This window comes from Triturus cristatus, chromosome 5_2 (genome assembly GCF_964204655.1).
Source record: "Triturus cristatus chromosome 5_2, aTriCri1.1, whole genome shotgun sequence".
NCBI lineage: Eukaryota > Metazoa > Chordata > Amphibia > Caudata > Salamandridae > Triturus > Triturus cristatus.
This window is the reverse complement of record NC_140588.1, coordinates 1,051,236,394-1,051,260,984: the sequence shown is the minus strand read 5'-3', so window position 1 is coordinate 1,051,260,984 and position 24,591 is coordinate 1,051,236,394.

Sequence of the window (24,591 nt, the reverse complement as noted above, 5' to 3'; positions counted from 1 at the left end):
GGAATGTGCTGCACACTTTCTTTACACATTGCCTCCAGGTAAAGCCTGACTGCTCTGCACCAAGCTACCCAAGGGTTGAACATAAGTTAGTTTGGGGTTTACTTGTGACTTCACCCTGACAAGGATTGTGGTTTCTGCTTGAATTTCTTACAAATGTGCATTAAGAAGGTCTCACATCAAACAAAAGAGGCTGCATCTACCGAAAGAAGTCCATTCCTAGGGCCTGAAATATGAACCCTACTCGCCAAACAACAATACATAATCCAACTAGAGTTCTTCTAGTCCAAAATGACTAGCATATGTGACACCCTCCGCATGCTTCGCAGGATCTTCAAGTGGATCCCCACCGAAACTAGAAGGACGGTCACCCAGGCCCTCGTCAGCAGCAGACTGGACTACGGCAATGCAGTCTACGCAGGAGCCCCGGCCAAATTCCTGAAACAACTCCAACGCATCCAGAACGCCTCCGCTCGCCTGATCCTGGACATCCCCCGCCGCAGCCACATCATACCCCACCTGAAAGACCTGCACTGGCTCCCCATCAACAAGAGGATAACCTTCAAGCTCCTCACCCACGCACACAAGGCACTCCACGACACCGGACCAGCATACTTCAACAGACGACTCAGCCTCTACACCCCCACCCGCCAGCTCCGCTCCGCAGACCATGCCCTCGCCACCATCCCCCACATCCGAAGAGTGACCGCCGGCGGCAGATTATTCTCCCACCTCTTCGCCAAGACGTGGAACACCCTCCCCATCCACCTATGGCAGACCAAAGACCTTCTATTCTTCAGGAGACTCCTCAAAACCTGGCTCTTCGAACAGTAGTAGCATCCCCCCTCCTAGCGCCTTGAGACCCTCACGGGTATGTAGTGCGCTTTACAAATGCTATGATTGATTGATTGACTCCATCTCTAACAACCCATTACTTCATTCCTACATGGCTATACTCCCAACTCTGCTTCATTCTACCTCTATAACATAAACCAAAAAGAAATTGAACAGGACCTGAATTTGGCCATTAAGATTACAGCAAGTTGACTACTTGTTGAGTATGTCCAGCTGAGTGCTTCAAACATTTCCTCCTGGCACTTATTTGGGACTTCATTAGAGTGGTAAATGTCTCTCTTCTGTAGGAACAGGTTTTCTACCCACTAAAAACAGCCATAATTTCCACACTTCTGAAAAAAAAATCACCATATCAGAAGATCCTGCCAGATCTCCAACCTTCCGCATCTCAGTACAGTAGTGGAGGAAAGGTGGGTTACCAGAAAACTCCAAGATTAAGTTGAACAGAACTACCTCTTCCATGGTCCCCAGTCTGGATTCAAATCCAAACCCAGATTTAACACTTGCAACCATTAGAGAAGCCCTCCCCTCGTTTCTGGACATAGACATCAAAGTAAAAGTTCATACTACATAACCTCTCTGCTGTCACCACACAGTGGACCATGTAATCCTTTGGGTTACATTGGCAAATTGGGCATGGATATTTGGATCTGTCCTGGCGTGTACCCAAAACTTTCTCTCAACACAGTCAAAAAATAATTGCAAATAAATCATCCTATCTGGTAGTGTCATATGGTGTACTCCAGGGCTCACCCCTCTCCTGCCTGATACTCAACATCCAAGATCGCAACTTGGTGACCACAAGAGCTCCACTCTCTGCGGCACCTATTACAGTGCTGGGGGAATCTCTGACCAATTTTCTTGGTGATTCACTGGCTAATAGGTTACATTTTGTGTCTTTTCCTGCTTCAATTAGCATGCACAGAGATTTGGAGGGCCCTGAAAAGATCCTGGTTTATTTCACCAATGGATGGACATATTAACCCCGTGGAAAGGATTATAGACCTAGGAGTCTGCCAATCACGTGCATTCTGTACATAATTTGGAGGGTTCCAACAGTTCAGACTGCATTTACTTCATTAAGCTAGTTCAGTGTATATTGTTTGCTAATTTTCCCTAACCTACCATTCGTTCCAAGAATAGCAGATAAATGGGTGCTGGAGGTTACAGTAATTTATGGTTTACAGTGTTCATCTATTGCTATAGGTGCATTCCCTATGGACTTTGCACATCTCATGTACTGCAAGCGTCCTGTCATATTATTTGCCTACAATAGTTTAGACTTCCACGGCGAGTTGCATTAGCCCGACACAAACTTCCATGGGTGCACTAATTGGCATTCTTATTTCCTTCTCTAGCAATAGCTGTGGGACACCCCCGCCCCGCACGGCCACCTGCTGCTGCGTGTGCCCCTTGCTTCCTTGTGCCTCGCTGCTGCCTCGTTCCGGACTGCCGCCGCTGCGGTTGTTTTGACCTTTGTTTAACGCGAATTTGTGCCTGATTGTCTTTAACCCGTTTTTTCCCTTGTTTTGACCAATCTTTGTGCCTGTTTCGCTGTATTCCGTTTCCCCGTGTTTTGCCTCCTTCCCTGGTTGCCCGCCGCCCTCCGCCCTCCCTTCCCGCCAAACGCCGCTTTTCCCCGCCCTTTCTTGTATTCTGTACCCTCCCCGCTCCCGCCTCCCAGCTGCTCCGCCCACCCGCGCACTTGGCCTCATAAGGCGACCGTGCGACGCAGGTGAGTGTGACCCACTTGTGGGACACCCCCGCCCCGCACGGCCACCTGCTGCTGCGTGTGCCCCTTGCTTCCTTGTGCCTCGCTGCTGCCTCGTTCCGGACTGCCGCCGCTGCGGTTGTTTTGACCTTTGTTTAACGCGAATTTGTGCCTGATTGTCTTTAACCCGCTTTTTCCCTTGTTTTGACCAATCTTTGTGCCTGTTTCGCTGTATTCCGTTTCCCCGTGTTTTGCCTCCTTCCCTGGTTGCCCGCCGCCCTCCGCCCTCCCTTCCCGCCAAACGCCGCTTTTCCCCGCCCTTTCTTGTATTCTGTACCCTCCCCGCTCCCGCCTCCCAGCTGCTCCGCCCACCCGCGCACTTGGCCTCATAAGGCGACCGTGCGACGCAGGTGAGTGTGACCCACTTGTGGGACACCCCCGCCCCGCACGGCCACCTGCTGCTGCGTGTGCCCCTTGCTTCCTTGTGCCTCGCTGCTGCCTCGTTCCGGACTGCCGCCGCTGCGGTTGTTTTGACCTTTGTTTAACGCGAATTTGTGCCTGATTGTCTTTAACCCGTTTTTTCCCTTGTTTTGACCAATCTTTGTGCCTGTTTCGCTGTATTCCGTTTCCCCGTGTTTTGCCTCCTTCCCTGGTTGCCCGCCGCCCTCCGCCCTCCCTTCCCGCCAAACGCCGCTTTTCCCCGCCCTTTCTTGTATTCTGTACCCTCCCCGCTCCCGCCTCCCAGCTGCTCCGCCCACCCGCGCACTTCGCCTCAAATGGCGACCGTGCGAACGCGCAGCGGTCACGCGCAGCGGGCGCGCCGATTGTGCGCCGAAGGCGCGCCAAAGGTAAGCCCGTCTGCGCCCGTCCGCGACCGGATCGCGACCAGCGCCAGGACCCCTGGCCCACGAGGACCCCGACCGACCCGCCTGACGTACTCCGCCGCCACCCTCACCGCACTCAACACCGGCCGACTCCCTGATTGCCACCAAGCCACTCCAGAACGCACCCACGGACCCTTCAGCTGCCACGCCTGCAAGTTCTCCAGCACCCGGACCAGCCCCGTACCAGCACCCGCCAAGTCGAATACCAGCAGCACCCACCTCAAGTGCATCCTGCTCAACACCCGCTCCGTCCACAGACACGCCATCGAACTCTGGAACCTCCTAGACGCCACAGCCCCTGACGTTGCCTTCCTCACGGAGACCTGGATGAACGCCTCTTCAGCTCCCGACATCGCCATCGCTATCCCAGAGGGCTACAAGATCGTCCGGAGGGACCGAAACGCCAACCAGATGGGAGGAGGCATCGCCATCATCCACAGGAACACCATCCGTCTCACGACCAGCACCGACAACACCCTGACCACCGCCGAACACCTGCATTTCCAGATCCACACCGACCCGAAGACCACCCTCAGAGGCACCCTGATCTACCGACCCCCTGGACCACGCACGCAATTCAGCGAGGACATCGCCGACTTCGTCAGCCCGCATGCCCTCCCCTCCGCTGACTACATCCTCCTGGGAGACCTCAACTTCCATCTGGAGAACAACAACGACCACAACACCAGCGCCCTGCTCGACAACCTCGCCAACCTGGGACTCAAGCAACTGGTGTCCACCCCCACCCACCTCGCCGGACACACACTCGACGCCGTCTTCTCATCCAGCACAGACATCGACTTCAGCCACGCCACAGAGCTTCATTGGACGGACCACAGCTGCGTCCACTTCACCTTCAAGAGAACGACGACCCACCAACACCAGCAACACACCGCCCGCAGAAGCTGGAACAAGATCACAGCAGACCAGCTCGCAACCTCCCTGAGCCAACACCCTCCGGCCAGCTCAGCGAACCCCAGCCAGGCCGCCGATAACATCACGAAGTGGATCAGCAACTGCGCGGACGAGCTCGCCCCGCTGAGGACCCCGCCCAACAGACCCGGCAGCAAGAAGGCCCCATGGTTCACCGACGAACTCAAGAGCTCCAAGAAGAACTGCCGAGCCCTCGAGAAAGTCTGGAAAAGGGACCCGACACCGGACAACAGGACCTCCTACAAACTGGCCACCCGGAAACACCACCAGCTGATCCGCGCCGCCAAAAGAACAGCATTCAAGGACCGGCTGGACAACAACGCACACAACAGCAAGGAACTCTTCAACATCGTGAAAGAGCTCTCCAACCCCAACGCAGGAAACAACGACATCACCCCATCACAAGACCTCTGCAACTCCCTCGCCTCATACTTCCACAACAAGATCACGGACATACACAGCAGTTTCAACAACCAACCAACGCACACCACGGCCGACCAGCCACCCCCCCCCACCACCACCCTCCACGCCTGGACCCCGATCAGCACAGAAGACACCATCCGCACGATGAACTCCATCCACTCCGGATCACCAACCGACCCCTGCCCTCACCACGTCTTCAACAAGGCCGACGCTGTCATCGCACCCCACCTGAGAGACATCATCAACACATCCTTCGACACCGCCATCTTCCCTGAAAGCTGGAAACACGCCGAACTCAGCGCTCTACTCAAGAAACCAACAGCGGACCCCACCGACCTCAAGAACTACCGCCCCATCTCGCTTCTCCCGTTTCCAGCCAAAGTCATCGAGAAGACCGTCAACAAGCAGATGGCCGCCTTCCTCGAGACGAACGGATCCCTCGACCCCTCACAGTCCGGCTTCCGAGCCAAACACAGCACCGAGACCGCCCTCATCGCCGCCACAGATGACATCCGAGCCCTGATGGACAACGGAGAAACAGCGGCCCTCATCCTCCTAGACCTCTCCGCGGCATTCGACACGGTCTGCCACCGCACCCTAATACGGCGCCTCAGCAACATCGGAATCCAGGACAAGGCGCTGGAATGGATCATCTCCTTCCTCAACGGAAGAACACAGCGAGTCCGCCTACCACCGTACAAGTCAGAGGCCTCCGAAGTCATCTGCGGCGTCCCCCAAGGATCATCCCTGAGCCCCACCCTCTTCAACGTCTACATGAGCCCCCTCGCGGCCATCGTACGCAAACACCACCTCAGCATCATCTCCTACGCCGACGACACACAGCTGATCCTCTCCCTGACCAACGACCCCGCCGCCGCCAGAGCCAACCTGCACGAAGGGATGAAAGAGGTAGCCGAGTGGATGACGACCAGCCGCCTGAAACTGAACTCGGACAAGACGGAAGTCCTCATCCTGGGCCCTTCACCCTCCGCCTGGGACGACTCCTGGTGGCCCCCCGCCCTGGGCACCGCACCCAAACCAACTGACCATGCACGAAACCTGGGCTTCATCCTGGACTCCTCCCTCTCCATGACCAGACAAGTCAACAGCGTCTCCTCGGCGTGCTTCAACATCCTACGCATGCTACGGAAGATCTTCTGGTGGATCCCCACAGAGACCAGGAAGACCGTCACCCAGGCCCTCGTCACCAGCCGACTGGACTACGGCAACGCCCTCTACGCCGGGACCACCGCCAAGCTCCAGAAGAGACTCCAGCGGATCCAAAACGCCTCAGCCAGACTCATCCTCGACATCCCACGATCCAGCCACATCTCCGGACATCTGAGAGGCCTTCACTGGCTCCCCGTCAACAAGAGAATCACATTCCGCCTCCTCACCCACGCACACAAAGCCCTACACGACCAAGGCCCGAGCTACCTCAACAGCCGAGTCAACTTCTACGCTCCCAAACGCCACCTCCGATCAGCTAACCACGCCCTCGCCGCTGTCCCCCGCATCCGAAGAGCGACTACAGGAGGAAGATCCTTCTCCTACCTGGCCGCCAAGACCTGGAACTCCCTCCCGTCCGACCTGCGCCTGACCCAAGACCACCTCTCCTTCAGGAAGAAGCTGAAGACCTGGCTGTTCGAGCAGTAGCGGCACCACCCCTCCCCAGCGCCTTGAGACCCTACGGGTATGTAGCGCGCTCTATAAGTGTCACTGATTGATTGATTGATTAGCTCACTAGTCCAGCCACCAACAGGGAGGATGGTGAGAAGCACCGTCTTCTACTTCCAAGCTTCCTCACCAAGCAACAGACCCTTCTGTTTTTGTAGTAACATGCCTGTGAAGAAAAGCAGAAGGGTCATGTTGTTCCTGTTGAGATTTCTGACCTCATCACATATGACGCAAGAGGGGAGTAAGACTAAGAACTGCATTGTTGTGGGAGGCATTGCTGCATGCATCTCCATACTGCAGCTAATGCAAGCTTTGGGGAGAGGATGTAGCCTTACGGCTAGAGCGGCCGACCTTGAAGCTGGGAAACCGGGTTTGAGTCTCAGCAGCGACGCTAAAACATTATGTGATTCTGGCCAAATCACGTAATCATCCCGTGCCTAACAACAATGAATGTGTCCTTCTGTAACAAAACTGGTCCTCATGTAAAGAGCTCTAATACCCAATTGCTCGGGTCTAGTTCACGCTATATAAAACTCTGATATATTTATTTTTTTAAAGCGCTGGTGGATTTGTCAGAAGCCACAGGGGATCTGGCACAGCTATGCTAATCTTCAGATCATAGCTGACCCTATTAAGCTGAAACCCCTGGCCCAACAAAACTTTGACCAAGGACTGGGCCCTGCAGTGGGATACGAACAAGACGCCCACTGAAGCAACAGAAGACAAGGCCTGAAGAGCTGAAGACAAAGGCACCTGTTAGGGGTTATAAAAAGGCAGCCACTGAAGATGTAGGACTCAAAGAGGGATTCAAAGATGAGGGGACACGTAAAAAATGCAACTGTGGTGAAACTACTAGAAATTACTTGTGAGGACGAAGATCTGGACAAAGGGAATACACCATAGGGAAGGAGTGGAAGAGGAGAAGTATACAATGTAAAATCAATAGGTTTCTTCTCATACTTTAGGAGGTAGGAACATGTACACAAACATAATATGTGAAAGAGCATTCCACAACACATTACTGCACTGTTCTCAGTCTTGCAATCACCAACCTGACACGCAGCAGGAGGACAGGGCCAAGTACAACAGCTCCATTGATGAAGGATGAGCAAAACTGCAAAGGCGAAACCTGTGTCTGGCTTGCACATACCTACCAACAGGAAGGGGAGTGGGCTTGCTCACTGAGGTAGACCTTGTCAGACACCATTGTCTTTCTGCGAGGTTACAGAACCATTGCTACATCAGAGCTCAAGGTCAATGTACTTGAGGTTCTAAGCATTTCACAGGTCTCCATGAGAGCACAGAGCCATGGAAGGAGAGCATGATACACAGCATGGTCTGCCAGGAGCGGAAAGCGGAGATATTTCCATCACATCACATAGAGGAGCCTCCTTGGCACGATCAAGTCAGACATTACTTGCCTGGAGCAGCGGCTCTGTGTGGCCAGAGAAGAACAAGGGATGGCTTTATGGCTTCAGTTAGAAAGGAGCAGCAATGAGAGATTTCCTGATCCCCTAAGACTTGATCCCGCAAACCATCACATTTGGGATTTGGATCCACCAAAGCACAAGTATGAAGATATTTGGAGTAGGCTCTTTGATCTTCAGCATCAGATGGATGTCTCAGGCTAGCAGTCCTCATCCTTTGTCACCACCCGTTAGCGAGAGGGGCCTGACATACATGATAACGAACACATTACCTATACCAATGTAATTTCTGGCTGTGATACCGACGGGATGAATCCCACGCCGCAAAAGCTTACCAACCTATTTAAGCACACAGGAAAAGATTGCCTAGGAAAACAGCACAGTGAACCTATACCTTTGTATCAGTACCTATCTATGCATATCTGTCTGTTGGCAACCATCAATCCATGCCTATTTACTCCTATCGATTTCTACTTGTCTCTAGGTATCGATTTCTGTCCGTCCGCCCGTCTGCCTACCTACCTACCTACCTACCTACCTACCTATCTATCTCTCTCTCTCTCTCTCTCTCTCTCTCTCTCTCTCTCTCTCTCTATCTATCTATCTATCTATCTATCTATCTATCTATCTATCTATCTATCTATCTATCTATCTATCTATCTATCTATCTATCTATCTATCTATCTACCTACCTACCTACCTACCTACCTATCTATCTATCTATCTATCTATCTGTCCCATTGGGTCCCTTTCTGTATATCTCTGTCCATCCTCTTGGCCCTGTCTCTCCTGACTCTCCATTTTCTCTGCATCTCTGTCTCTCTCTGTTCCTGTTCCTCTTGTTGCCTCTTGTCCTCTCTTTTCCTCTCTCTTTCTCTGTTGCCCTTTCTTGCCCTAATTGCCACACTTTCCCTGCCCTTCCCGCTGTTTCTCTCAGTCTATGCACTTTACGTCACATCTAATTGCATTAAATCACAATCTAGCTCAGCATTTGCGGGGCAGGAGTGCAGCCCTGGATCAATCTGACCGCGTACAACAGGCTTCACCATCTTGCTGTTCTCCTAAATAGCTCATATGGGGTAGTGGGTCCAGGTTTACTGGTTCTTGTGTTGCTGAAAGTACATAGGAGTTCAGGAGGTGGCATCATTGTGAGGGGATGGACTGCCCGGCACTGGTGTCAGAGGATGAGGAAGCTTGGCCCTGGTTGCATCGAGAGGACATGGAAAGTCCAGCACCGGGGTTAGTGTTGGGATGGGAAGTGCCATATGATGTCAGGGTGAGTGGATGGGATTCTTGGCAGTGGCATCATTGTGAGGGGATGGACTGCCTGGCACTGGTGTCAGAGGATGAGGAAGCTTGGCCCTGGTTGCATTGAGAGGACATGGAAAGTCCAGCACCGGGGTTAGTGTTGGGATGGGAAGTGCCATATGATGTCATGGTGAGTGGATGGGATTCTTGGCAGTGGCATCGCTGTGAGGTGTTGGTCAGCTCAGTGCTGGTGTGGCTGTAGGACAGCAGTCCTGGCACTTCAAAGACCAAGAGCAAGAAAGTGAGGAGGGAAGACCCAAAGAATTAGGGGAAAGTAAAAAGGTGAGGGAGAGAATGAAAGGTGGAGTTTGAGAGAGAGGTAGAGAAAGAGAGAAGGAGAGAAAGAGATGGTTGAGAAGTAAGTGAAGCAAAGAAAGAGTATGGGGCATATCATCAACGAGGCGATAAAAAATTATCGGCGCTTTTGTGTCCATTTTCGGACGAAAAGCGGCGATAATTTATCTCCTAATCAGCAAGGTCACGCTATCGTGTGAAACCGTGCATTAGCGCCTGTATTCTGAACACCCAGCTTTGCATCTCTCATGAGATGCAAAGTGGGCGTTCCTGCCCTGACATAACTGGAGAAATGTCGCTAAGCTACATCTCCAATTATCAATGGGCACGCTAACCTGCAGAGCGACAAGCAAAGTAGCGATAACCTCTGTTATCGCTACTTTCCTTACACCTGCTTGAAGACTGACTTAGCCATGATATCCTATGGAAGGAGGATATCATGGCTAAGTATGCCTTGCCCTATCATCAAGCTGTCGCCAAACTTTGTGAGATTATCGCTGGATTTCCAGCGATAATCTCACATTTAGCAGTTAGCGCTTGGAATTTTATCGCTTTTGAGATAAGCGTTGCTAATAGCACGCTATCTCAGCGATAAAAATCCACGTTAGCCGGTGATAATTATCCTAGCGCTAAGTGCGCTTAGCGATAACTATCGCCGGTCCTTGATGATATGCCCCCATGTCTTTGCTTTTGCAAACGCAGTTAATAGCACGGAGACTAGTCCTTATGAGCCACTGTAGCATGTTTGGTGGACATGCAACTACACTCTACGCACTGGATGATGACGAGGAGCTGCTTCTAGTGAATGATTGTGAACTGTACTCGGGCTCTCACTCACTTTTGAGTGCTCCGTTGTTTCCCGGCTAGGTTCACGCTATAGAAATATCTTCATGCACACATATATATCGACACTAAACTCATTTGGATCAATACAGGTTATTTTTCCCCAGTCAGATAATAAATATCATGTTGGAAGGGAGATTTAGACTATAGGTGTGTGGAATTCACTTTCTTTACTTTCAAGTAATTCCGTGAAATTTCAGAAAAATTACACATAACTATTAACAACTGGCCTTTCGCACATAATCTGAACGTGAAATGTGTCCTTGTGACAATTATTGATGTAAGGATGAATATAACTAAAAAAAAATAATACAATAAAACAAAGGCACCACGAACAACAGTTTCTCTGTTGTTCCTGTACGTTCGCAGTAAAAATAAAATTGACTGCAAATTTTTACCACCCATGGTGTGAACTTACTTTGCATAATGTTCTACTTCTAACTAGCATAATGCGAAATTCCTGGAATTACATTAAATACACTTGCGTATTTTAAAATGTGTCCCCGCCTAATTTAGACAGGAGAAGGAAAAAGGGGGAGGGGGCTACAGTGGAGAGAAAACAAGAAACAGAGGGAGAGACAGAGAAAAGCAAGAGGATCATATAGTGGGAAAGAGAGTGAGGTGTAAAGAGAGATAATGAGAATGGCAAGAATTGACAACGAAACGTGTAACGCGGCACATACTAGTAAAAAAGAAGAGAAACTGAGCAAGAACGTGACAAATATGGAGTGAGGAAGACAATAGGAGAGATCAAGAAGGAATGTGAAAAAATAAATATTACCATAGGAAGGTCCCCTGCAGGATATCTGGCTACAGGACGCTGAGAGATGCGCAGGAGAAATGAAGAGGGAATATGAAACGAGGGCTTTTACCACAGGGGGGTCCCTGCAGGATCACTGACTGCAAGAAGCTGAGGGATGAAGAGAAAATGTAAAACAAGGATAGTTACTACAGGGAGGGCCATGTAGGGAGCTGTGAGATGTGCAAGTGAGATAATGAAGGAATGTAAAACAAGGATAGTTACTACAGGGAGGTCGCTGCAGGATCAGTGACTGAAGGAAGCCGAGAGATGTGCAAGCGAGATAAAGAGGGAATGTAAAACAAGGATAGTTACTACAGGGAGGTCCCTGCAGGATCACTGAATGAAGGAAGCTGAGAGATGTGCAAGAGAGATAAAGAGGGGTAATGTAAAGCAAGGATAGTTACTACAGGAAGGTCCCTGCAGGATCAGTGACTGAAGGAAGCTGTGAGATGTGCAAGAGAGATAAAGAGGGAATGTAAAACAATGATAGTTACTACAGGGAGGTCCCTGCAGGATCAGTGACTGAAGGAAGCTGAGAGATGTGCAAGAGAGATAAAGAGGGAATGTAAAACAAGGATAGTTACTACAGGGCCATGTAGGGAGCTGTGAGATGTGCAAGTGAGATAATGAAGGAATGTAAAACAAGGATAGTTACTACAGGGAGGTCGCTGCAGGATCAGTGACTGAAGGAAACCGAGAGATGTGCAAGCGAGATAAAGAGGGAATGTAAAACAAGGATAGTTACTACAGGGAGGTCCCTGCAGGATCACTGAATGAAGGAAGCTGAGAGATGTGCAAGAGAGATAAAGAGGGGTAATGTAAAGCAAGGATAGTTACTACAGGAAGGTCCCTGCAGGATCAGTGACTGAAGGAAGCTGTGAGATGAAAGTGAGATAAAGAGGGAATGTAAAACAAGGATAGTTACTACAGGGAGGTCCCTGCAGGATCAGTGACTGAAGGAAGCTGAGAGATGTGCAAGACAGATAAAGAGGGAATGAAAAAACATGGATAGTTACTACAGGGAGGTCCCTGCAGGATCAGTGACTGAAGGAAGCCGAGAGATGTGCAAGAGAGATAAAGAGGGAATGTAAACCAAGGATAGTTACTACAGGGAGGGCCATGTAGGAAGCTGTGAGATGTGCAAGAGAGATAAAGAGGGGTAATGTAAAGCAAGGATAGTTACTACAGGAAGGTCCCTGCAGGATCAGCGACTGAAGGAAGCTCTGAGATGTGCAAGAGAGATAAAGAGGGAATGTAAAACAATGATAGTTACTACAGGGAGGTCCCTGCAGGATCAGTGACTGAAGGAAGCTGAGATGAAAGTGAGATAAAGAGGGAATGTAAAACAAGGATAGTTACTACAGGGAGGTCCCTGCAGGATCAGTGACTGAAGGAAGCTGAGAGATGTGCAAGACAGATAAAGAGGGAATGAAAAAACATGGATAGTTACTACAGGGAGGTCCCTGCAGGATCAGTGACTGAAGGAAGCCGAGAGATGTGCAAGAGAGATAAAGAGGGAATGTAAACCAAGGATAGTTACTACAGGGAGGGCCATGTAGGAATCTGTGAGATGTGCAAGTGAGATAAAGAAGGAATGTAAAACATGGATAGTTACTACAGAGAGGTCCCTGCAGGATCAGTGACTGAAGGAAGCCGAGAGATGTGCAGGAGAGATAAAGAGGGAATGTAAAACAAGGATAGTTACTACAGGGAGGTCCCTGCAGGAAGCTGTAAAATCTGTAAGTGAGATAAAGATGAACTTTAAAACAAGGATAGTTACTACAGGGAGGTCGCTTCAGGATCAGTGACTGAAGGAAGCCGAGAGATGTGCAAGAGAGATAAGGAGGGAATGTAAAACAAGGATAGTTACTACAGGGAGGTCGCTGCAGGATCAGTGACTGAAGGAAGCTGAGAGATGTGCAAGAGAGATAAAGAGGGAATGAAAAACAAGGATAGTTACTACAGGGAGGTCCCTGCAGGATCAGTGACTGAAGGAAGCCGAGAGATGTGCAAGAGAGATAAAGAGGGAATGTAAAACAAGGATAGTTACTACAGGGAGGTCCCTGCAGGAACCTGTAAGATCAGCAAGTGAGATAAAGACGAACTATAAAACAAGGATAGTTACTACAGGGAGGTCGCTGCAGGATCAGTGACTGAAGGAAGCCGAGAGATGTGCAAGAGAGATAAAGAGGGAATGTAAAACAAGGATAGTTACTACAGGGAGGTCGCTGCAGGATCAGTGACTGAAGGAAGCTGAGAGATGTGCAAGAGAGATAAAGAGGGAATGAAAAACAAGGATAGTTACTACAGGGAGGTCCCTGCAGGATCCCTGACTGAAGGAAGCTGTGTGGTGTGCAAGAGAGGTAAAGAGGGAATGTGAAACAAGGATAGTTACTACACGGAGGTCGCTGCAGGATCAGTGACTGAAGGAAGCTGTGAGATGTGCAAGAGAGATAAAGAGGTAATGTAAAACAAGGATAGTTACTACAGGGAGGTCCCTGCAGGATCAGTGACTGAAGGAAGCTGTGAGATGTGCAAGAGAGATAAAGAGGGAATGAAAAACAAGGATAGTTACTACAGGGAGGTCCCTGCAGGATCAGTGACTGAAGGAAGCCGAGAGATGTGCAAGAGAGATACATACGGAATGTAAAACAAGGATAGTTACTACAGGGAGGTCCCTGCAGGATCAGTGACTGAAGGAAGCTGAGAGATGTGCAAGAGAGATAAAGAGGGAATGAAAAACAAGGATAGTTACTACAGGGAGGTCCCTGCAGGATCCCTGACTGAAGGAAGCTGTGTGGTGTGCAAGCGAGGTAAAGAGGTAATGTGAAACAAGGATAGTTACTACAGGGAGGTCCCTGCAGGATCAGTGACTGAAGGAAGCTGTGAGATGTGCAAGAGAGATAAAGAGGGAATGTAAAACAAGGATAGTTACTACAGGGAGGTCGCTGAAGGATCAGTGACTGAAGGAAGCTGTGAGATGTGCAAGAGAGATAAAGAGGGAATGAAAAACAAGGATAGTTACTACAGGGAGGTCCCTGCAGGATCAGTGACTGAAGGAAACTGTGAGATGTGCAAGAGAGATAAAGAGGGAATGTAAAACAAGGATAGTTACTACAGGGAGGTCGCTGCAGGATCAGTGACTGAAGGAAGCTGAGAGATGTGCAAGAGAGATAAAGAGGGAATGTAAAACAAGGATAGTTACTACAGGGAGGTTGCTGCAGGATCAGTGACTGAAGGAAGCTGAGAGATGTGCAAGAGAGGTAAAGAGGGAATGAAAAACAAGGATAGTTACTACAGGGAGGTCCCTGCATGATCAGTGACTGAAGGAAGCCGAGAGATGTGCAAGAGAGATAAAGAGGGAATGTAAAACAAGGATAGTTACTACAGGGAGGTCCCTGCAGGAACCTGTAAGATCTGCAAGTGAGATAAAGACGAACTTTAAAACAAGGATAGTTACTACAGGGAGGTCGCTGCAGGATCAGTGACTGAAGGAAGCCGAGAGATGTGCAAGAGAGATAAAGAGGGAATGTAAAACAAGGATAGTTACTACAGGGAGGTCGCTGCAGGATCAGTGGCTGAAGGAAGCTGAGAGATGTGCAAGAGAGATAAAGAAGGAATGAAAAACAAGGATAGTTACTACAGGGAGGTCCCTGCAGGACCGCTGACTGAAGGAAGCTGTGTGGTGTGCAAGAGAGGTAAAGAGGGAATGTGAAACAAGGATAGTTACTACACGGAGGTCGCTGCAGGATCAGTGACTGAAGGAAGCTGTGAGATGTGCAAGAGAGATAAAGAGGTAATGTAAAACAAGGATAGTTACTACAGGGAGGTCCCTGCAGGATCAGTGACTGAAGGAAGCTGTGAGATGTGCAAGAGAGATAAAGAGTGAATGAAAAACAAGGATAGTTACTACAGGGAGGTCCCTGCAGGATCAGTGACTGAAGGAAGCCGAGAGATGTGCAAGAGAGATACATACGGAATGTAAAACAAGGATAGTTACTACAGGGAGGTCCCTGCAGGATCAGTGACTGAAGGAAGCTGAGAGATGTGCAAGAGAGATAAAGAGGGAATGAAAAACAAGGATAGTTACTACAGGGAGGTCCCTGCAGGATCCCTGACTGAAGGAAGCTGTGTGGTGTGCAAGCGAGGTAAAGAGGGAATGTGAAACAAGGATAGTTACTACAGGGAGGTCCCTGCAGGATCAGTGACTGAAGGCAGCTGTGAGATGTGCAAGAGAGATAAAGAGGGAATGTAAAACAAGGATAGTTACTACAGGGAGGTCGCTGCAGGATCAGTGACTGAAGGAAGCTGTGAGATGTGCAAGAGAGATAAAGAGGGAATGAAAAACAAGAATAGTTACTACAGGGAGGTCCCTGCAGGATCAGTGACTGAAGGAAACTGTGAGATGTGCAAGAGAGATAAAGAGGGAATGTAAAACAAGGATAGTTACTACAGGGAGGTCGCTGCAGGATCAGTGACTGAAGGAAGCTGAGAGATGTGCAAGAGAGATAAAGAGGGAATGTAAAACAAGGATAGTTACTACAGGGAGGTTGCTGCAGGATCAGTGACTGAAGGAAGCTGAGAGATGTGCAAGAGAGGTAAAGAGGGAATGAAAAACAAGGATAGTTACTACAGGGAGGTCCCTGCATGATCAGTGACTGAAGGAAGCCGAGAGATGTGCAAGAGAGATAAAGAGGGAATGTAAAACAAGGATAGTTACTACAGGGAGGTCCCTGCAGGAACCTGTAAGATCTGCAAGTGAGATAAAGACGAACTTTAAAACAAGGATAGTTACTACAGGGAGGTCGCTGCAGGATCAGTGACTGAAGGAAGCCGAGAGATGTGCAAGAGAGATAAAGAGGGAATGTAAAACAAGGATAGTTACTACAGGGAGGTCGCTGCAGTATCAGTGGCTGAAGGAAGCTGAGAGATGTGCAAGAGAGATAAAGAGGGAATGAAAAACAAGGATAGTTACTACAGGGAGGTCCCTGCAGGACCGCTGACTGAAGGAAGCTGTGTGGTGTGCAAGAGAGGTAAAGAGGGAATGTGAAACAAGGATAGTTACTACACGGAGGTCGCTGCAGGATCAGTGACTGAAGGAAGCTGTGAGATGTGCAAGAGAGATAAAGAGGTAATGTAAAACAAGGATAGTTACTACAGGGAGGTCCCTGCAGGATCAGTGACTGAAGGAAGCTGTGAGATGTGCAAGAGAGATAAAGAGGGAATGAAAAACAAGGATAGTTACTACAGGGAGGTCCCTGCAGGATCAGTGACTGAAGGAAGCCGAGAGATGTGCAAGAGAGATACATACGGAATGTAAAACAAGGATAGTTACTACAGGGAGGTCCCTGCAGGATCAGTGACTGAAGGAAGCTGAGAGATGTGCAAGAGAGATAAAGAGGGAATGAAAAACAAGGATAGTTACTACAGGGAGGTCACTGCAGGATCCCTGACTGAAGGAAGCTGTGTGGTGTGCAAGAGAGGTAAAGAGAGAATGTGAAACAAGGATAGTTACTACACGGAGGTCGCTGCAGGATCAGTGACTGAAGGAAGCTGTGAGATGTGCAAGAGAGATAAAGAGGTAATGTAAAACAAGGATAGTTACTACAGGGAGGTCCCTGCAGGATCAGTGACTGAAGGAAGCTGTGAGATGTGCAAGAGAGATAAAGAGTGAATGAAAAACAAGGATAGTTACTACAGGGAGGTCCCTGCAGGATCAGTGACTGAAGGAAGCCGAGAGATGTGCAAGAGAGATACATACGGAATGTAAAACAAGGATAGTTACTACAGGGAGGTCCCTGCAGGATCAGTGACTGAAGGAAGCTGAGAGATGTGCAAGAGAGATAAAGAGGGAATGAAAAACAAGGATAGTTACTACAGGGAGGTCCCTGCAGGATCCCTGACTGAAGGAAGCTGTGTGGTGTGCAAGCGAGGTAAAGAGGGAATGTGAAACAAGGATAGTTACTACAGGGAGGTCCCTGCAGGATCAGTGACTGAAGGCAGCTGTGAGATGTGCAAGAGAGATAAAGAGGGAATGTAAAACAAGGATAGTTACTACAGGGAGGTCGCTGCAGGATCAGTGACTGAAGGAAGCTGTGAGATGTGCAAGAGAGATAAAGAGGGAATGAAAAACAAGAATAGTTACTACAGGGAGGTCCCTGCAGGATCAGTGACTGAAGGAAACTGTGAGATGTGCAAGAGAGATAAAGAGGGAATGTAAAACAAGGATAGTTACTACAGGGAGGTCGCTGCAGGATCAGTGACTGAAGGAAGCTGAGAGATGTGCAAGAGAGATAAAGAGGGAATGTAAAACAAGGATAGTTACTACAGGGAGGTTGCTGCAGGATCAGTGACTGAAGGAAGCTGAGAGATGTGCAAGAGAGGTAAAGAGGGAATGAAAAACAAGGATAGTTACTACAGGGAGGTCCCTGCATGATCAGTGACTGAAGGAAGCCGAGAGATGTGCAAGAGAGATAAAGAGGGAATGTAAAACAAGGATAGTTACTACAGGGAGGTCCCTGCAGGAACCTGTAAGATCTGCAAGTGAGATAAAGACGAACTTTAAAACAAGGATAGTTACTACAGGGAGGTCGCTGCAGGATCAGTGACTGAAGGAAGCCGAGAGATGTGCAAGAGAGATAAAGAGGGAATGTAAAACAAGGATAGTTACTACAGGGAGGTCGCTGCAGTATCAGTGGCTGAAGGAAGCTGAGAGATGTGCAAGAGAGATAAAGAGGGAATGAAAAACAAGGATAGTTACTACAGGGAGGTCCCTGCAGGACCGCTGACTGAAGGAAGCTGTGTGGTGTGCAAGAGAGGTAAAGAGGGAATGTGAAACAAGGATAGTTACTACACGGAGGTCGCTGCAGGATCAGTGACTGAAGGAAGCTGTGAGATGTGCAAGAGAGATAAAGAGGTAATGTAAAACAAGGATAGTTACTACAGGGAGGTCCCTGCAGGATCAGTGACTGAAGGAAGCTGTGAGATGTGCAAGAGAGATAAAGAGGGAATGAAAAACAAGGATAGTTACTACAGGGAGGTCCCTGCAGGATCAGTGACTGAAGGAAGCCGAGAGATGTGCAAGAGAGATACATACGGAATGTAAAACAAGGATAGTTACTACAGGGAGGTCCCTGCAGGATCAGTGACTGAAGGAAGCTGAGAGATGTGCAAGAGAGATAAAGAGGGAATGAAAAACAAGGATAGTTACTACAGGGAGGTCACTGCAGGATCCCTGACTGAAGGAAGCTGTGTGGTGTGCAAGAGAGGTAAAGAGAGAATGTGAAACAAGGATAGTTACTACAGGGAGGTCCCTGCTGGATCAGTGACTGAAGGAAGCTGTGAGATGTGCAAGAGAGATAAAGAGGGAATGTAAAACAAGGATAGTTACTACAGGGAGGTCGCTGCAGGATCAATGACTGAAGGAAGCTGTGAGATGTGCAAGAGAGATAAAGAGGGAATGAAAAACAAGGATAGTTACTACAGGGAGGGCCCTGCAGGATCAGTGACTGAAGGAAACTGTGAGATGTGCAAGAGAGATAAAGAGGGAATGTAAAACAAGGATAGTTACTACAGGGAGGTCCCTGCAGGATCCCTGACTGAAGGAAACTGTGTGGTGTGCAAGAGAGATAAAGAGGGGATGAAAAACAAGGATAGTTACTACAGGGAGGGCCCTGCAGGATCCCTGACTGAAGGAATCTGTGTGGTGTGCAAGAGAGATACATACAGAATATAAAACAAGGATAGTTACTACAGGGAGGTCCCTGCAGGATCAGTGACTGAAGGAAGCTGAGAGATGTGCAAGAGAGATAAAGAGGGAATCTAAAACAAGGATAGTTACTACAGGGAGGTCCCTGCAGGATCAGTGACTATAGGAAGCCGAGAGGTGTGCAAGAGGGATAAAGAGGGAATGAAAAACAAGGATAGTTACTACAGGGAGGTGTTGCAGGATCAGTGACTGTAGGAAGCCGAGAGGCGTGCAAGAGAGATAAAAAGGGAATGTAAAACAAGGAAAGTTACTACAGGGAGGTCACTGCAGGATCAGTGACCGAAGGAAGCTGTTAAGTGTTCAATAGATATAAAGAGGGAATGTAAAACAAGGAAAGTTACTACAGGGAGGTCACTGCAGGATCACTGACTCCAGGAAGCTGAGAGATGTGCAAGAGAAATAAAAAGGGAAAGTAAAACAAGGATAGTTACTACAGGGAGATCCCTGCAGGATCACTTACTGAAGGAAGCCGAGAGATGTGCAGCAGAGATAAAGAGGGAATGTAAAACAAGGATAGTTACTACAGGGAGGTCCCTTCAGAATCACTGACTAAAGGAAGCTGAGAAATGTGCAAGAGAGATAAAGAGGGGTAATGTAAAGCAAGGATAGTTACTACAGGAAGGTCCCTGCAGGATCAGTGACTGAAGGAAGCTGAGAGATGTGCAAGAGAGATAAAGAGGGAATGTAAAACAAGGATAGTTACTACAGGGAGGTCCCTGCAGGATCAGTGACTGAAGGAAGCCGAAAGATGTGCAAAAGAGATAAGGAGGGAATGCAAAACAAGGATAGTTACTATAGGGAGGACCCTGCAGGATCAGGGACTGAAGGAGGCAGAGGGATGTGCAAGAGTGATAAAGAGTGAATGTAAAACAAGGATAGTTACTACAGGGAGGTCCCTGCAGGATCAGTGACTATAGGACGACAAAACAGAGGTCCTGGTCTTTGGTAAAGACCAGGACATCTGGTCTAGTGATTGGTGGCCTACATCTTTAGGAACTTGCCCTTCCCCTTCCAAGTCGGCTCGGAATCTTGGTGTCATCTTTGATACTTCATTGACTATGAATCTTCAGGTCAATAGGACGGTTTCTACGTGTTGGGGAGTCATTACGACCCTTAAAAAAATTCTTCATTACCTCTCGCCACAGGCACGTAAGCAGACCGTGATCGCACTCGTTGGTTCTAGGCTGGATTATTGTAATGCACTATATGCGGAGATCAATAAATACCTTATCCAGCGCCTTCAGGTTGTGCAGAATGCTGCCGCTAAATTTGTCTTGGCTCTCCCAAAAGACTCCTCTGCAACAGCTGCCAGGAAGCATCTACACTGGCTCCCCATCCATTATAGGATTTCATTTAAACTCCTGTGCCTTACATATAGAGCCCTTCTTGCTGGCCCCTCGGATGCTCTAGGGTCTTTGTTGACCCGTTATATTCCCAGTAGATGTCTCCGCTCCTCAGATGCTAATCAATTGGCAGTCCCCCGAACCAAGAAGGGTAGATGGGGTAGCAGAGCTTTTTCCACCGTTGCTCCGCTACTGTGGAATTCTCTCCCTTTGGAGATTAAGTCCCAACCTTCCTTGGCTCTCTTTAGGAAGGCTCTTAAGACTTGGTACTTTATGAAGGCCTACCAGTAAGTTCCTCTTATCCACTATTCAGCATTTTTTTGGTTAGGCGCCTTGACGCCCATTGGGCTTAGTAGCGCTATATAAGTCTATTTCATTCATTCATTCATTCAGGAAGCCGAGAGGTGTGCAAGAGAGATAAGGAGGGAATGTAAAACAAGCATAGTTACTACAGGTAGGTCCCTGCAGGATCAGTGACTGAAGGAAGCTGAGAGATGTGCAAGAGAGATAAAGAGGGAATGAAAAACAAGGATAGTTACTACAGGCAGGTCCCTGTACGATCACTGACTGAAGGAAGCCGAGAGATGTGCAAAAGAGATAAAGAGGGGATGAAAAACAAGGATAGTTACTACAGGGAGGTCCCTGCAGGATCGGTGACTATAGGAAGCCGAGAGATGTGCAGGAGAGATAAAGAGGGAATGTAAAACAAGGATAGTTACTACAGGGAGGTCGCTGCAGGATCAGTGACTGAAGGAAGCCGAGAGTTGTGCACGAGAGATAAAGAGGGAATGTAAAACAAGGATAGTTACTACAGGGCGGTCGCTGCAGGATCAGTGACTGAAGGAAGCCGAGAGTTGTGCACGAGAGAAAAAAAAGGAATGTAAAACAAGGATAGTTACTACAGGGAGGTCGCTGCAGGATCAGTGACTGAAGGAAGCCGAGAGATGTGCACGAGAGATAAAGAGGGAATGTAAAACAAGGATAGTTACTACAGGGCGGTCGCTGCAGGATCAGTGACTGAAGGAAGCCGAGAGATGTGCACGAGAGAAAAAGAAGGAATGTAAAACAAGGATAGTTACTACAGGGAGGTCCCTGCAGGAAGCTGTGCAATCTGCAAGATAGATAAAGAGGGAATGTAAGACAAGGATATTTAGTTCAGGTAGGCCCCTGCAGGATCCCTGACTGCAAGAATCTGAGAGACATGCAAGGCAGCGAAAGAGGGAATGCTACTACAAGGCGGTCCCTGCAGGAAGCGGTGAGATGAGCAAGGGAGCCGCTGCTGCTCAGAGACCAGCCTGATTTGGCAGAAAAGGCAGCAGGATACTCAACAGATTGTGACACCATCAGAGACCAAAAATCATCTCTAAACCTATTACAATGTTTAAAGTTTTGTCAGCATGTGGAAATGTAGCCATGCCAATGAAGCATTATCAAATTGAAACAGAGAATGAAATGCCTGGAGAGAGCGGTCATAGAGAGGGCTAGAGATCAAAAAGGGAGGATGAGGAAATCTACAGAGCAAGAGAGCACTAGGACCAAGAGGGGATGAGAGACTTGAGAAAAGACGTAGGAATTAGATAAAGAGAAGGGAAGGGAGGAAGAGATGGGAAGGCAGGAGGAGGGAAGGCAAGGAAGGGAAGAGAAGAGAAAAGAAAAGGAGGGGAGGGGAGGAAGGAAAGAAAGAAGGAAGGAGGGGTGATGGGAGGGGGGCGGTAGGAAGGGAAAGGGGAAATGACAGGGAGAAAGGGAGGGACGAGAGGAGAAAAGGAGAGAAGAGGTGAAGAGGAAGAATGGAAGCAAGGAGGTACAGCAGGAGGGGGCCATAGGAAGGGAGAGAAGGTTGATGGGAAAGAGGAAGGAAGGAAGGTAGGAGAGGTGGGAGGGAGGGAGGGGGAGGGAGGGAGGTAGGACATTAGGATACAGGGATCCTGTTAGGGTGAACAACGGAGAATGGGAAGGTTGGAGGGTGGAAGGGAAGAAGGTAGAGCCTTGGGGAGACGATGTCGGAAGGAACAATGATGGGGAAGGAGGAAGTAACGAAGGGTGTAAGGGAGGGCGATAAAAAAAGGGGAAGGAAGTGTGTGTGGGATGGAGAGGGGGAGTTGGGAGTTAAGGAAGGCGGACTGAAGCATAAATGGTATGCGGTGAAGGTCAAGGAGTAAAGGAAGAAAGGAAAGAAAGAAAGAGGGAGGGAAGGAAGGAAGGAAGGAAGGAAGGAAGGAAGGAAGGAAGGAAGGAAGGAAGGAAGGAAGGAAGGAAGGAAGGAAGGAAGGAAGGAAGGAAGGAAGGAAGGAAGGAAGGAAGGATGGAAGGAAGGAAGGGAGGGAGGGAGGGAGGGAGGGAGGGAGGGAGGGAGAGAGGGAAGGAAGGAAGGAAGGAAGGAAGGAAGGAAGGAAGGAAGGAAGGAAGGAAGGAAGGAAGGAAGGAAGGAAGGAAGGAAGGAAGGAAGGAAGGAAGGAATGGAAAAGGAAGGGATGGATGGAGGGAAAAAATGAGAGAGATGGATGGTTATAAGGAAGGATGGAGGAAGGAAGGAAGGGAGAGAGGGAGGTAGCGAGGTAGGAGGAAGGAAAGAAGGAAAAGGAAGGAAGGAAGGAAAGATGGATGGATGGATACAGGGAGCCTGTTAGGGTGAACAAAGGATTAAAGGAAGGTTGGAGGATGGAAGTGGAGAAGGTGAAGTCGCCGGGAGAGGATGGTGGATGGAAAAATGATGGGGAAGGAAGAAGTGAAGAACGATGTAAGGGAGGGAAAAAGGAGGGGAAGAATGATAAAGAAGGAGGAAGGAAGTGTGTTTGGGATGGAGAGGGGGAGCTGGGAGTTGAGGGACTGGAGCAACAATGGTATGAGGTGGGAGCGAATGAAAAAGGAAAAGGAGGAAGGAAAGAAGGAGGGTGAGGTAAATGGTGAAAGAAGAAGAAACGAACGAGATAATGAGGGAAGGGGCAGAGAGTGGGGGCGGGAGGCCCAAGTACATAATCAATTAAAGGTTGGAGGAAGGTAATAAGGGCAAGAGGAATATGTCAGGCAGAAGAAAGGGAGGAATGAAAAGTGATTAGGTAAGACTGGAGACCCCACAGGGGGAGAGCCCCCGCGGGGATGTGAGACTCCCAGAGGGAGTGTGAGTGGAAACCCCTAAGAGAGTAATGGTAAACGGAAGGTACGTGGGAAGCTGTTAGACTGTTGAGGGAGGGGGGTAAAGCACCGACAAGTGATGTGTAAATGAACTCAGCGTGAATAAAATGCGGGAGCGGAAGACAGGAGACGTGGAGAGCGACGGAAGCGTGAGAGAGAACAAGAAGGAAAGCGCACGATCAGAAGAGAGGCAGGCCCTGGGAGGAGGGCGGGGCATCACAAACTGCGGAATACTTTCACGTACACAACACTGGCATGCAGACAGGAAGTCAAGAGCTACACGGGAGGGACCCGTACACAGAGCAGCGGTGCGCAGCTCGAGTGCGCCACCTACAGTCCTGCGCCGGGATGGCACCTCTGGGACTGCAATGCAGCGCATCCCTGAGCGGTGGAAGCGCACATACAAAGCAAGGCAGAGGCGAGCTAGCCGCTTGGAAAGACTGGAGTTTAAAGGCGTTATCTCTCGCAGAGGGCGTGGGTGACCCGAGCTGGGCAGCCGTTAGACAGAGGTTGACAGGAAGCGCCTCCAGAGGAGTTTGTGAAGGTTCTAGGCGCTGAATGTGGGTGTGTGTAGAGTGAGTACGTCTCTCCTCGGGGCTCAGATCCTCTGCGGGGTGACAAGTTGGAATCACAATAGGGGTGTCACCCGCATCAGTAGAGTGCTGGACACTATGTACTGCACACGACACTCCCTACAGCACACACTGGGCTCCTTGGGACGACCTTGAACCAAGGTCTCTGGGGGGTGTGTAGGGGAGGAAAGAAAGGTTTCAGCCGGATGTTACTTTGTTACAGTCCCATCAATTACACCCGCCCCAGCTTGAAGTGCACGCTGATAATAAAAGCCTTGGGCTTGTAGTGCTCCCGTGGGGCTCTCGAAGGAGACCCAGTGACCTTCCACCAGCTGTAGTGTTTGGGACCCTACACAGACAGGGCCTGCTCTACGGCTGTGCGACCTGTGCCACCGCCCTGGGCGCTGGCTTGGGGGGGGGGGGGGGCGCCTTTTTCTCAAAGAAATTATGGAATTTAAAAGCACCTGCTGCAGCGTTCCTTGCCTCCAGCAATTTTACGGCAACAATAAAAATGGCAAGATAATCCTGGTGATGAATGGAGCTGCTGGGGAGAGAGGGTTTTGTCTAGCGAAAGTGTTGACTGATCAGGAAGTAGTGCTGAAGGTTTATGCTACAAAGC